Here is a 15,107-nt window from a genome sequence, read left to right as displayed (position 1 = left end):
CTTTTTTTATCCGTGGACTAAGACAAGGACGGAGAGATAGCGAAATTGGAAGGTACGGGATGGACAGACAAGGGAAGACGAAAACAAGAAGTACAAAGTGGAAGGTAACGTTGAAAACGGTAACAATGGAAGATCTCGTGCAAATCGATCGAAGAACGGTGTCGACGAACGAATAAAAATTCCTATGTCTGGGAATAGAAATGGCAAAAAAGGATCGGTGATTAGGAACTTTTTCTTTGTTTTCCCTTTCTTTTTTCTCTCTTTAGCTGGATATTATTCCGAGATCGATAGAAATCGTCCAAGATGCGAAGGTACGAAAGAGAATTTCGAAAAAGTACGATCGTAGCGTTTCCGTTCTTTTCTTTCTGAGAGTTTGAGATACGAACTTGGACATATATAAAAAAAAAAAAAAAAAAAAAAAACGGGAAAATTTTACACTGGCTACTCTTCGCTCTTTTTTTTCCATCTCCTTCCTTTCTCTTTTCTGACCGTCGTGAAACACGTTTAAACTATTTTTCCTGAACTCGGAGGACGTATCATCCCCCTCATCTATCTCTGTTTAACAAGTTCCTTAATTTTTCTTCGGCTTGTTTGCGGCATCTACAAACGCGTACTATTATGCGCGTTTACGATGAAACTGGGGGACCAAGAAAAAAAAAAAAAAAAAAAGAAAGAAAAAAACGAATGAAGAAAGTCCTTTTGCCTGCGTTGAAATCTATCTATTTTATGAAGTGTGTCCAGCTTTTCGTTTTCCTTTTTTTTTTCTTTCTATAGTTTACTCGTTTTAGGAATAACTGATAATATTTATTAGTAATACCGTTCTCCTTTCCTCTCTTGCGTAACGCGTTTACATTCAAATAGATTTTTATTTTGAGAGTTACACACAGTTAATAAAATTTCGCGATTAAGCAAATCGGTCTTGCTGCGTTTGTCGTTCGTTTGCGTGTGGGTGTGTTCTTTTTTCCCTCAATTCACCATTACTACTCCCTTTTTCTCTCATCTATAATATTACTTTATTTATCTTTATTTTTAATTACGTTTTATCATCTTTATTTGTGAGGAATTGTTCTCGTCGAGCGTATCGCTCGCTGATGATCACGGTGCATCTTCGCTCACGCGCGCGCTTCAACATCGATTTCTTTCGCTCTTCGTTCCCCGTAATTTTCTTAATTAATAATAGAATAAGAATAATAATACGAATAATAATGGTAATAGTTATAGTAGTAGTAGCGTAGTAGTAGTAGTAGTAGTAGTAGTAGTAATGTAGTAGTAGTAATAATGATAATAATTAAAAAGCGATAAATTTTGTGGAGATACGAAGGGAAAGAAGCGTACACGAATTCTCCCTTTTTTCCTTCTGCCAAAAGCAAACACACGAAAAGTGATTTTTCTCGTTCTCTCGCGAACTTTCGAATTTCGATGGCACGAACAAAACGGCAGCTTTGTCCGCGCGTTTAGCCAAAAGAAAGAAAAGCGACGTTAGCTGGCGCATGAGCGTTACAAAATGAAAAAGACGCGCGTACATCGGCGTCTCGCCCGATTTTTCCTGTATCTTTTCAATCGGTAGTGCGAATCGAATTCACATAATATGCCCATTATTAATATCGTTTCGTTTAATTTTCGTTACCTTTTCAAAATCCATTTTCGTTTCTTTATCTTCTTCTTTTTTCTTTTTTTTTTCCATTCACCTTTTCTCCCGTGTTTCGCGATATCGTCTGTGTTTATATTATACCCACGATGACAAAAATCGTCGATTCGTAATTACATTTACTTCTTTTTCATCTTCTTCGTTCTCTTTAAAAAAAAAAAAAAAAGAAAAAAAAAGAAAAGAGACAAAAAAACAACACAACGGCATTTCTACTATTCCCATTCTATTTTAACGCTAATATGTAGGACAAAAAACTAACAGATTTCGGTATAATAACAAATCATCGTCCACCGAGCCCGAGACGAGTCCGCGAGTCGCCGAGCAACCGATCGATCCATATACCCGTTTTCTTCTCTTTTTCTCTCTACCTCTCTCTCTCTCTCTCTCTTTCTCGCTCTTTTGTCTGAAAACTTTCTCGCGCCTAAAATTCAGCTTCTCAGCGATTCTCTCTCTGTCTACGCTGTGTCTTGTTCTCGGCGGTTCTCTGGACGCTCTCGGGCAATTCGGCGCGACGAAATATAACAGGTTGTTTGCTCTGACGACCGTAGAGTGCCTCGTTTCTCGTCCATCTCTTCCGCTTCGACGATGGACACAACAGAGAAAAAGAAGAAGTTAGAAATCTGTCGAAGCCTACACACGCCTACCTATCGACGTTCCGACTCTCGTTGCTTTCTCTTCCTCTACACGCCCGTAATCGATAATCACGCATTTACAATAATCCTGTCTTTACAGTTCTATATTATAGAATAATTAATATCTTTACTTCGCAGAAGTCGTATTACGAGAACCCCCGCTGGCTACCGGATACGAGACGACACCTTTTTATTGCTGTCGAGATGGTTTTTCGAAGGTTGGCAGTGACGCGTGCTAGTTAACGATTCCATCAACTATTTCAACGGATACTGTTTACGTTACGTTCGATACGTTCTTTACGTCCCGTTCGTTCAAACAAATAAAGACGAGCATCGAACGATCGAACGATCGGATCCGTTTTGTTCGACTCGCGCATCCGATCGGCAGGTTCTCGAGGCACGATGTATCAGGATATATTTCTTAACTGTGTACGATTATTTCGGTTTTCTACGGTTTGTTGATAAAAAACGGCGAAGGGCGGAGGGGGCGACGGCGTGAGAAGAGAAACAGGCAACGTTCAACGTTCAACGTTCAACGAGACTCGGGCATCTTCGTATCGATAGGAGGCAAAACGTGGTTCGAACGTGGGGAAGGGATCGTCGAGAAACGAGAAACTCTAGCTACTTCACACTATGTACATTCAGAAAGGAGAGCCTCCGGCGAGCAGCAACGAGCGAGAATCGCGAAAAAATAAAAATGGAGGTCTCGCGCGTTGTTTCGACGGAGAGGCCCTCCGCCTCGACAGAGCTCGCGAATACAATAATTCTATTTCATAATTGTTTTATCATCGCTATTTCACGTTCAACTATTTCCTATTGTAGAAAGGGGGAGGGGGTCTGTGGATAGGGTTGGGGACATTTCTCTTGCTGGATTATTCCTTACTGCTTGCGATCTTCCTCTCTCTCTCTCTCTCTCTCTTTCTTTCTTTCTTTCTCTCTCTCTCTCTCTCGCGCGCGACTTAATTCTCCTTTTCTTTTTATTATTATTATTATTAACCATCGAGTATATGTATAATATTATATATCTATATATATCTCTCCTATCTGCGCTGTTGCTTTCGAACTCGTCCACGTCCCATGCGAAACGAGCGAAGGAAACGAAACAGATCGAACAAAGACCGTAGAACTTGGGATTCGTCCGATCGAATCGATCGACGAGGATTATTATATATATAAATATATATATATATATATAGAGCGACTGTACACGTTTACGATGCTATCTGTTTGCGAGACGTAAGAATTGAAATATTCGCGGTTGAAATTCGTCGAACAATGATCAGTGATTACAACGTGGTAACGTTGTAACGGCGGTCTCCTCGTTCGCGTCGATTACGATCGTGCAAAATCTCCATGCGCGTATCAAACGTCAACGACACGATGCAACAGCTATATATCGTCGTGCGGATCATCGTTTTACACGCATGATTATCGGAAGAAAGAAATCTCTAACTGGGTTTTCCCTATGCGTGTGTGTGTACATCACAATGGTGTTATAAGATGGTTAAAAAAAAAAAAAACAAAAGACACAAAAGATAAAAGAAAGAGATATATATCCGACAACTGAAACGTGGCTTATCGTCTATATATTCTTCCCTATATACGATTGTTCTTCATCCTTTATCATATCAATCGTTTCGTTATCTCGTATTTATCTGTTCCATTATCTTCCTTCCCTATGTTCCTGTCGCTGGCTAGTTTCATTTTTCTCTGCGTTCTCTATCGTATATGCGTGTAATTGAGGTACGGTAATATCTGCTTTGTAGCTCTGAAATTTGCGAGGTAGTAGTGTGTTGAGACGTGGCGCGACGGCCACCCCCGTCGCGGGCGTCGAGCGTCCAACGGCGTCGCTTTCCTTTCCGTTTAAAAACGTTTCATAAGGCCCAAGTCTCTCGCGTCCTTCCAGACGGCTCAAGGAAGTGTTGGATGGACGAACAAGATAGGAATAAAAAGGGGAATGAAAATATAGAGAAAGAAAGCGGGAAACAACGACGACGACGACGAGATCAGGTGGACACGAGAACGAAGAAGGATCGCGAGACGATAAAGTAATAAATATGTGGTCAGGGGAAGCGACGGCGAACGTTGTCTCGACGCCCTGTGACGCCGACGAGATCGGCCGGCACGGCGACGCCTTTCTAAAAATCCCATGGGTTCTATTGTAACAACTATTGCACTTATGATTTGTATATCAATGTCACGCTTTCACAGATGCGGCATACGTGTCAAATGTAAGAAGAGTACTGCGTTTAACAAATTCGTCCGATAACGGTGTTTAACTTTACAGAAAGAAAAGAAAAGAGAAAAAAAAAAAAGATAGTATGGAAAAAAGAAACGGTATCGGAGAAAAAGGTCGGAGAAAGACTCTTGTTGCATGGACACTCTTGCGTTAGAACGTTTTGCGTTAAACCTTACTATTATTAATAATAATTGTTATTTAATTAATAGGTACCTTTAAATGCCATCCGGTTTCCATTATTATTATTATACTATTATTATTTGCGATCTCTATCCCCGTTTTATCACCGCTCTTTGCAAGCTTCCTCCACGCTACTCTTATTCTCGCGTCTTTCGTTTCTATTTTAAAACGTCTTAAACTCTCTCCCTATCTTTTTCTCGTATTATCTATTTATCTCTTTTTCTTTTTTCCCCTCTGCGAATATTCCCTCTTATATAGCTTACTTAAAAAAAAAAAAAAAAAAAAAAAAAAACAAAGAAAAGACTGACAAAATATATATGACGTTATTACGGTGTAGATATATAGAATAATCTATATATATATATATGTATCCGATATATATAATATAGCTTTTCTATGGTAAATCTGGTACGATAATAAACTCTTAAACGCTTATTACAGGCGGAGAGAATCGGTCTCTTTGATTCTGTTCTTCTTCTTCTTCTTCTTCTTCTTCTTATTCTTCTTTCGTCATATTCTTCGTTATTCTCATCTGTGTATATACGTTTTCCCGTTTTTCTTCTTTCTTTCGGTATTTGCATTTGCATGCGCGACGGTTCTATTTGCGTGTATTCGTATGCACGTGTACGTGCGTTTTCCAACGCACGCTGTTTATCATCTAACCGTATGCAAGTGTGTGTATGCTGACGAATTATTCGATCGGAAAAAAGATGCGCGGGTTCGTTAGGAAAATTCTGACCTGTGCGAAGAAAAACTGAATCTCAACTTTCCTTTCGTCTATTCTGTTTACACGCACGGCTAATCCCACTGTTACTGTGCTCGTAAGAAGAAAAAAAAAAATTTACCTTCATTTCCCTTTTTCCCAAATGTGATTTCCCTCTTCTCCACTTTCTTTCGTTCGTTTTTCGTTCACTTCGTCGAATTTATAGTCCGGTTATGGTTTTCGAATCGTCTTTCTTTACGTTTTCAACGATACAGGGCAATTCCTCACGTTCACCTACTAATTTTTAAACCAAACTCGCTAGCGGGTGCTCTCCCTCCAGAAAAGAAACGAGAAACGCAGCTATTTCCTCTTCTTCTCTGGTCTTCCCTTTCGTTTTTCTTCGACTTTTCACCAGCCTCTTCGTCGAACGCGAATTTCGTTTATTCAATTTCGTTGTCTCTTCAGGTCGAAAACGAGTCTTTTCAAGTCGAAAGCGCCGTTGTTCCTTTCCCTTCCTTCGGTTCCTCGATCGTTGGCCGATCTTTCGAAAAGCAAGACACACGCGACTTTCTTCTCTCGATGTTTCTCTTCCTTCCACACGATGGTCGGACTGTCACCGAAGCAGAAATTTTGCATCCGGAGGGGAGCAACCCGCTTAGATATATGTTTTTTTTCCTGCCTTAATGTCTATGTACTTTAACCTCTATGCTTGATGTACTTAATGATTATCCATATAGTATTTAAATATTATCCACTAAAAACACCATAGATTTTATTTGTTTCCTTCGAATGATCGGAAAATGTAGCTCTTAACGCGTTTCCTATGCGTGCACTTGTACGTGTTTTCGTGTGTGTGTTGGCGCGTGCACGCGCCCGTGTATATACGTATGTATGCGTGTAAGAGTGTGAGTTCGAAAGTGAGTACGCGATTTCCAATGATTTATAAAAAAACCATAAAAAGAAAATAACAGAATTTGTCGATTCTACCAAAGACCATAATAAGTAAAAGAAAAATCAAAGAAATTCGGGGAAAAAGGAGCTTAAAAAAATAGTAGGGCGACGATAATAATAATAATAATGATAAAACATAGAACAATACCACACAAAAAAAAAAGGAAAAAAAAGGGGGATCATCCCGAGGATTAGAACTGAAACGTGACGATGGAGAAAAATAAATTTTATAATCGAAAACCAGAAAGAAGAAACGCGCGTTATTCCCACCGGTCGAGAAAACGCGCGCCTGCCTGTCAATCGTATTTCCATTTTACTTTTTTTTTCTTTTTTCTTTCTTTTCTCCGCGTTTTTAATTATCGAATTTCTTCTCGATTGAACAGGCCGTCTCTGTCTCTCGTTTTAAGCCGACTTCGACAAATCGTTTCTCTCACTCTAAACGCGGCGCGCGCTCACGGGTCTCTATCAACTGCGTCAACAATTTCGTACTTGCGATCAGCTTTTTCTTTATCGTTACCATTAGAATTAGCATTATTATTACTATTATTATTAGCATTAAGATTATTATTATACGCCATATCTTATGAGTCCATTCCCTCGTTTTTTCTTCCTTCTTAGATCACTCGCCCGTCGCCAAATCAAATTTTACCAGCAATCCCTTTACGTCCCATCTGTCTAATTCCTTCCCGTTTTCGAATTTAAAAGAAACCAAAAGAAAAGAAAAAAAAATAAAGGTGTGTGTGTGTGTGTGTGTATTTATATATACACACACACACACGTGTATATGCACATATACATATGTGTGTGTGTATATATATATATATAGTGATAAAGAAAAAACATACACCATGTGCCTCGACGATACTACGTGATCATTTCAAATGAAAGGGAAAAAAAAACCTAGTAAACGGAAAAATAGTTATGAAATCTTGGTACCCTGTCAGGCATTGCCGGAACGAGCTTCTCGGATCAAGAAAAAAGAGCGAGTTTTCTTTTTCTCTTATGGGGCCTTACGCGGAATTCACGAAAGTAGCAAAAAAATTCCTCAAATCATTCAAAACGCAAAAATATATAGGCGGTAATAGTAAATCGTAGATAGTAGTAATAGCGTAGTAGTAGTAGTAGTAGTAGTAGTAGTAGTAGTAGTAGTAGTAGTAGTAGTAGTAGTAGAAGTAGTAGAAATAATAGTAGTAGTAGTACTACTAGCAGCAGAAGCAATACTAGTAGTAGTAATAGTAGTAGTTAACGATAGTAATAGTAAAGTATTCCATAGTGGTAAATGATTATATAGTAGGAGTTTTTTTTTTAATAGTAGAATATTAGCAATTAAAGTAAACTAAAGTAGACAAAAAAATGAATTAATTACGGTGAAATTATCGTAATCGCAGGGCTCGCGTTCGTCGCGCCTCGTTCATCGAATCATTTCTCTCTCTCTCTCTCTTCTCCTTTTTTCACTAGATTTCTATCACATCCTTCGACTTTACGTCATTATCGGTCAACGATCGAAAATACAGATCGAGGCGACCAGAGTGACGAAGATCGACAAGCCCTGCGGTAGCGCAAATATTAAAACAAAAAAAAAAAAACCATGATTATATCCAAATTAGCATGTACGATGCAATAAATGCATGCGCGGAGGTTGTCTCCGTCGGCAATGCGCGACTTCTGTATTATTTTATTTTTCGTCAAGAAAATAGCGTTCTCTCTTTTTCTTTCCAAGCACGTGTTAACTTCCAAGTAACATCTTTTCCGCTTGTTTCTTATTATTTAGCGATACTTTGCGTTGTTCCCTTTCCGCTCAAGAATCATCCTTCTCTCAATCTTCTGTGAATTATTCAGCGATTCAGAGATTGTACTTCTTCCTTGGGATCGGTTTCGCGACGAAAAAAAAAAAAAAAAAATGAAACGGCGCGTGTCGCCGTTCTATTTTCATTTATGGATTAGCTATCCGTTTTGGTTATTTAGTTCGTTATGCATGTAACCATCGTTCAGAAAAATACATGAATATCTCTCTCTCCTCTCTCTTTTCCTTGCCCACATCGTCTTTCGTCGGATCCTTTTCTACCTTTTTCTATTTCTCACTCACTCCTCCGTTCAAAGATCCCACATACCATCCTAGACGTGCGTATAATAATGTACGTATATTTATATATATCTATATATCCATATATATATAATGTACGTATATATAGTATGCGTGTGTGTGTTGAAGTATGCGTAGATTGTTAAATCAGTTTCCCTTTTTCTTTTGCGTTTGATGCAATTCGGTAAATTGAAGTAGAATATCTTTACTTTTTTTTTCTTTTTTTTTTTTATATCATTTTTGTACAGCCGCCCTGGCGTCGTGCCGAGGGTCGCGCCAGTTTTTCCCCCTTCCATTTCTATCTCGTAATTCTTTGTTTTTTTACTTTTTTATTTTTTGTAATTTCACACAGTCCACTTTTTCCCTATATTCTACAATATAGAATATATGTATATAATATATATGTGTATACAAAACGAAAAGCTGTCCTCCTCCCTTTGCTGTCAATGTGATGATGATCCGTTATTTTCGGCTCTATTTTCTATCATTGCCTGTCCAGTTTGTCGTCCAGCCCTTCTCGTTCGATCGTCGTCCGCCTGCGCACCTATACTTTTCGCCCATTACGTAACAGCACGTTCCGCAGCACCGTGTCGAAACGGCGTGCCGGAGTCACTTTTGCATTTTACTATCTGCTTTTATCCCATTTCTCATGTCCGAACAAGTTTTTCCTTTTGCTTCTCTTTCACGAGCAGGCGACCACACCGATCCGGCGTAGCTTCTGCCGCCCGATCGTTCGTCCATCGAGTCTGGCTCGTTGTGCGTCGAAAAGTACTCTATTTATACGTTCTATCGTAATTTTCTTCGTCGTGAAAATCTTTTGAAGTTGGTTCGCGTCGATACGTGTGTAAATTCTTCCCCTTTTTCCCGATGATTTAGCTCGATAGGCCACGAGTTCGCGCAAATGCATACTGGTAAATACCGAAATTCTATCGATCGATGATTTTCGTTCGTTTGCCAGCAGTGGCGAGCAAGAAGGGTCGAATAATATTCTCGTTGTCGAAAGATCGATCTCGCCCTTTTTCCATCGTTCCTCTCACTCCCTCCCTCTCTCTCTCACTCTCTCTCTCTCTAACTCTTTCTCTTTCTCTCCGCGCATTCTTCTTTTCTCGCCAATGGGCTGCTCCGACTGTTTGCTGTTTCGATATCGAATTTGCTTGTTGTTTTGCTTTTCTACGCGTATCTATCGTCCTTTGATAAGTCGATGTTTCCTCGTACACGATTCGAGAGACGCTGCACCAGCACCGAGTACCGAGTTCCAACAGTTCCGAGTCAGTTGAATCGTTAACGGTCATTAAAGCAATTATCAATCGAGCGAAGATTTCCGTTGATCGAGTTCCGGCGAGTGCTAGAAACATTCGCTACGTTGCTATATAAGAATGATAGTCTTCTCGTTAATTTGGTTAATTAATATGGTCCCGCGATCGCCTGCATACTCGCAACGGTATTTTCTACGCGTTCGAACGTCTAGCGCCAACGTCGAAACGATTTTTCTAAACGAAAAAGAAAAAAAAAAAAAAAAAGAGACATCCGGGAAAGGAAGAAAAGAGGAAAATAAAAATTCGTAATTCGTACTTTTTTTCGGTCGTCCAATCTGACGAAACTGTTTCGACTCGGACACTTCGGTGCTTCGGTGCGTACGATAAACGAAGTACGCGTAGAGCGTTCGTAGTGCCCTTCTTCTTCTGCCCGTGTTCTTTCGTTAAACGAAGGAATACGTGCGGCGATATAAGTAAGCGTCGATCGGTGAACCGACTCGAGTCTCGCGATCGAACGGTTCTCTACTTTCCAGTTTGTTGGAACTTCTCTGCAGCGTACGATTGGCACGAGACTTGGCATGCGTGCGCACGTGTATTATTACGTGTTTGCGTGTAGTTTGCGCGTATTTGTTTGTAACAACGGAAAAATAAGATATAAATGCTTTAAATATCTATATATATATCTATATATATGTATAAAAAGGAAGTTATAAAATGTATGGGCAAACGGGTTAACAGAACAACATTCACGAACGTGGCAATCGTGCGAAACAAACGTGTAGACCGAACAGGAAAAACGAAGAACGCGTATAAACATTTCTTGCGATCAAAGAAGTAAATGGTAAACGGTCGCGTCGAACGAAAGAACGCGAGACGAATCAATGGAGATAAAGAAGAACCAGAAAAACCAAGGATCGGTGCAAAAAAAAAAAAATCGCAAGAAAACACTCGCGAACGATACTTATACTCTAACGGCGCGTTGTCGTTCAGCGACCTACTCCCACGCGAAACGATTCCGCTTGATAAAATTGCTCGGTAATAAAAAAAAAAAAAAATAATAAAAGAGAAAAAAAATTGTGGAAAACGCGAACAACTATATATATATATACGAATCTGTGTTGTTTGTACGCTTTGCAGCGTCGTATTCTTTGTATTTTCTTCGTTCTTGCTTTCTTTCCTCCATCTCTCCGCTTTGCGGTGCCTTTGTTTCCCGCCAGATTAGAAAAGATACACGGTAGTTAAACCATGAGGTAGCGAATGAATGAAAAACAAGCTCTCCCTTCTCGTTAACATCGTTCCCTTTCTCTCCTCTTAACTTCTCACTCTCTCTCTTCTAACGTGCCTTTTCTCTCCGTCTCTAGTGCGACTTCCTTCGATCGGTCCAACTGCCGGAAACAGCTATTTTGGGTTTTAGTATTACTCATCTCGTCTCGATTGGCGACGACCGATCGCGTCCTTTCTTTCGACTCGACGCGATCCTCGATCGTCGCTCGAGTTCGCTGGAGAGAGCATCGATATGAACGACGGCACACAACTATACGATATTATCCTTCGCTCGTCCTTTGCGGTCGTTATTGTTTAGCGTGTCGCGTGAATATTTCAACGATTAAGAGAATGTTGTAGCTGTATGTTTCGTCGAGCCGCTGTCTCGTCTCGTTTGGCAGTGACGACACCACTAACTGGTGTAACTTGGTTACGTATATTATTGCCGATCGGCGTTGTTCAACGAGACAGATCAAAGAGATCCAGTCATCGGGGAATCGATCTCTTCGAGAAATCCTGGTCCTTCGATATGAGAAGCAAGATCGACGCGTCTCGACCGATCGTGTCGGTATCGTTCGTTGGAACGCTGTCTCGTTCTTCTATCTTATTTTCTGTTTATCGCGTTTCTGGCAAAATAAGTTTCTCTTATGTACAGCATTCATCGGGCAGTGTGTGTGCATATGTTTCATCCGGTTTCGGACGAGCATCGTTCGAACCAAGCTCTAATTACATATGTATATATTAATATATTTGTATATAATATCCGATCGGTTCTCGGTATAACGATGATCGATGTTAGAAAGTTGGCGTGCGCCTACCTGCGCACGGATAATTAATCGTTGAAGTTTCTGCATCGAAGTACGAGACGAGAGCGACGACGGTGGAACGGTAGTCACAGGGTCACGCGTTACCCGTATATAACATGCGGCACCATGTGTAAACACTTTCGCTTATATTTTAAATGAAAGAAAAACAAAAGCGCGGTATCGTGATGGCGCTCGTCTCAAAGAAGGAAAGAAAAAAAATAGAAAAGAAAAGAAAAATACTTCATTCGCTCTTTTCACCCATACGCGACGAAACGGCTATTTTTCACGGGTTGCATATTCCTCTTCTATCCGTTACACATCGACTAAATCTGTTTCGTTAATAAGTTTAAGCTTTACATATAATATATATCTATGTACAACAAGTGTATAGTGTATAATGTGTGTTTACTATATATGCATACAAGGTCTTCTTGGGGAAATTCGGGGGAGTGTAAATGCAGTGTAGAGAATAAGTTACATACCCGCGCGGTTTTCTTCATAATGCCCATTATTGGCAACAATAGGATTAATAATAGATAATATATTAAGACTTCTTTGAAAAAAAAAAGACGCGTCTTCGCTCTTAAACTTGTCTCTCACTCTATTCAGCTTCCTAACTCTGCTTAAAGATTATGTTTCTGCGTATTTCATCATCCAATCAAACAGCTCTCTCGCTCTCTCACACGCTCGCTCTAGTTTCCCTTTCGCTCCGCTTCTTTCTCACCAAATTTTTTCATCCCTCTTTACGCGCCCAATTCGCGCGTGCCACGCGCCTTAAAAAAAAAGAAACCTTATCCGATATATTATCTCTTACCGATATCACTTGAACCTGTTACATTAACAACAATGCCCAAATTGTATACAATAAGGCCCTCGTTTACCGCCGCGTATTCGGTTCGCAACCGTTTCCCGACCCGGAATTATATGATTCAGCAGCCCTGATTCCATCTCGCGTCCTCGGCGTTTCCCGGCCAAAGCGTTCGTGCCGCGTCTCGTTCGACGGGCAAAAAAAAAAAAAAGAAAAAAGAAAAAAAAAAGAAAAAAAGAACGACAACCTTGGTCGATCGATGCCAGTCGATGGACCGCGAGCGAACTTTGCCCGCCAAACGAAACGCCGACACGAACGACGACCACCGGCAAAACGAAATTTCCCCCGTAATCTGTTTTCCTGTGCCACTGCTTCTATCTCTTTCCATTGACATACCGGCGGTCTATTTCGCCATCTTACGAAAATCTGAACTGCCACATTTGACTCCGGCTACCTCGAAATTCTAATACTAAAGCCCAAAATAATCTTCCACACCCTTTTCTCACAAGGGTTTGTCAGTGTATGTTTTCGTCTTTCTATTTTCCCCTGTCCTCTCTTATACGCGCGCGCGATCTCGTCTTCACGGTGAAACGATGATAACGGTAACGCGCAACGAATTACCGTTCGAGTCGTTTCCCCGATAAACTCTATATCCCTTACCACTATTACTATTCATTTATCACTATTATTATTATCGTTATCAATAAAGAAATACCAAGTGTTGTAACCTTGATCAGTTGTTCGCAACGACGTGTCGGGCGAATGATCGCCTCTCGATATTATCATTATCTCTCGTATTTCTATGCTCAAAGTAGCGTTGTATAATAACCCATACGTTACTATTGTAAAAATCTCTGCGCGGAACACGAACCGCGTGCACGAATCGTTTGCACGTATATATATATTCTATAATATATATATAAATATATTATATTCTTGCGTGTTTAGTATTAGGATCGTGTAAGTCGATGACGAATCGAACCGATCGCGATCCCTTCGGTTTCTCTTTTTTTTTTTTCTTTTTATTTTTCCTCTTCTTCTTCTTCGTCGTAATGCGTAATAATATGTATATTGTAAGGTGACATCGGCGTAAACCACCCTGATATTATCTTCTGTCTCGTTTGTATAATGGTATGCATCGAAGACAGCCGAGCAATGCCCGCGAAGGAGAATGACGGATATCGTACACCCTTGCTGTCTTTTTGCTGATTTTTTTTCATTTTCTTTTTTTTTTTTCTTTTTTCTTTTAAAGGTTGTTGGTCTCGGGGTCTACGAGCGAGTGAAGAGAATGCGCGATATACGATGGATGTTGCGTTGCATAGACATCGACGACGGTAAAGCATTGAAAAGCAAAACTGGAAGGATCGAGCTGTGATTGTCTGAAGATCGATTAAAGATCGTCGAGCGTGACGCTGTTGAACGTTTGCGATCGAGAACGTTTTGCGACAGCGCGGATCTTATTCGTACACGAGTGGTGGGATATAGTCGATGGGAATTTCACCTCGGCAACCTGGATCCGTTAAAAATTGTGTAGCGTGGACTCTATCGTATTCTCCTCGATTTCTTCGAGCTTTTCGTCGCAACGGTAGGATGGGTCGCCGGAAACCTGTGCCTTTCGTGTTTCATTGGTCGAGAGTACGCGTGTACGTACGCGTCTCCTTTCCATCTTCGCCGAACGATTTTTGTCGGCTCGTTCGGCGTCGAGCGGATACGCTGATCCTTCAACTATGTGGTAGATCCAACTGTAAGAAAGATGATGTGCGTCGTTGCTATGTACGATGATGATGTATCTAAAACGTGCGCGGAAATGGAAGATTTTACTTAAAATTTTGGCCACCGTGTCGTACGTGGCGAATCGTCTATTTCATCGAGTCTCTTTCGGAGTTCTTTCTCCTTTCTATTCACTTCCTTTCTTTTTTTGTGTGTGTCTCTTCTCGTTTTTTGTATCTTCTGCCGTTTCATCGAAAGTTTGCTCGCGAATCGCGTAGCTGTTACGCGTTAGACGCGTCCTTCGCCTCTTCTTCTGTGCGCTGTTTCTGTATTTCTCTTTTTGTTTCGCTGTCTACTTTCTTTCTAATACCGCGACGGTAAGCGTAGCTTCGCTGAAAGTTCTCGTCGTTCGTCCATCGTCGTGTCGGTTTTCTCATACGAATTTTCATCTCGTGTATTTCGTCTGCTACTGTATATTATTATGCCTGAGCGTGCTTTCTACGACCGCACCAGCGTGTGCAGTTTGTTCCTCGTGGAGGAGCACTTTTCTGTTTTTCTTTTTTTTTTTTTCTTCAAAAAATGTTCGGTAAAAAACTACACAAAATGACTGTTGTTCCGTCGTACAAATAGTCTATACGAAGAAAGTGATAAAAAGTTGATAAAGTTTAAGAAAAGTCGTCGGTGATAGGTCGACGACGACACTGGACGTTCGTACAAAAAGAAAGAATCTTTCTCCTTTTCTTCTATTTCTTCTTCTTCTTCTTTTCCTTATTTTTTTTTTTCATTTTCTTGTTTTTTTTTTTTTTTTTTTTTTTTAATTTCCTGCTT

At 40.3% G+C, this 15,107-nt stretch overlaps 1 protein-coding gene across 1 annotated transcript in view; it reads right to left on the bottom strand.

Moving 5' to 3' along the window:
- LOC139995838 (chromobox protein homolog 5) overlaps positions 1 to 15,107 on the bottom strand; it is a 193,930-nt gene that overhangs the window by 33,694 nt on the left and 145,129 nt on the right. The gene's annotated exons all lie outside the window — the stretch shown is intronic.

This window comes from Bombus fervidus, chromosome 16 (genome assembly GCF_041682495.2).
Source record: "Bombus fervidus isolate BK054 chromosome 16, iyBomFerv1, whole genome shotgun sequence".
NCBI classification, from domain to species: domain Eukaryota; kingdom Metazoa; phylum Arthropoda; class Insecta; order Hymenoptera; family Apidae; genus Bombus; species Bombus fervidus.
This window is presented reverse-complemented; position numbering and strand designations above follow the sequence as displayed.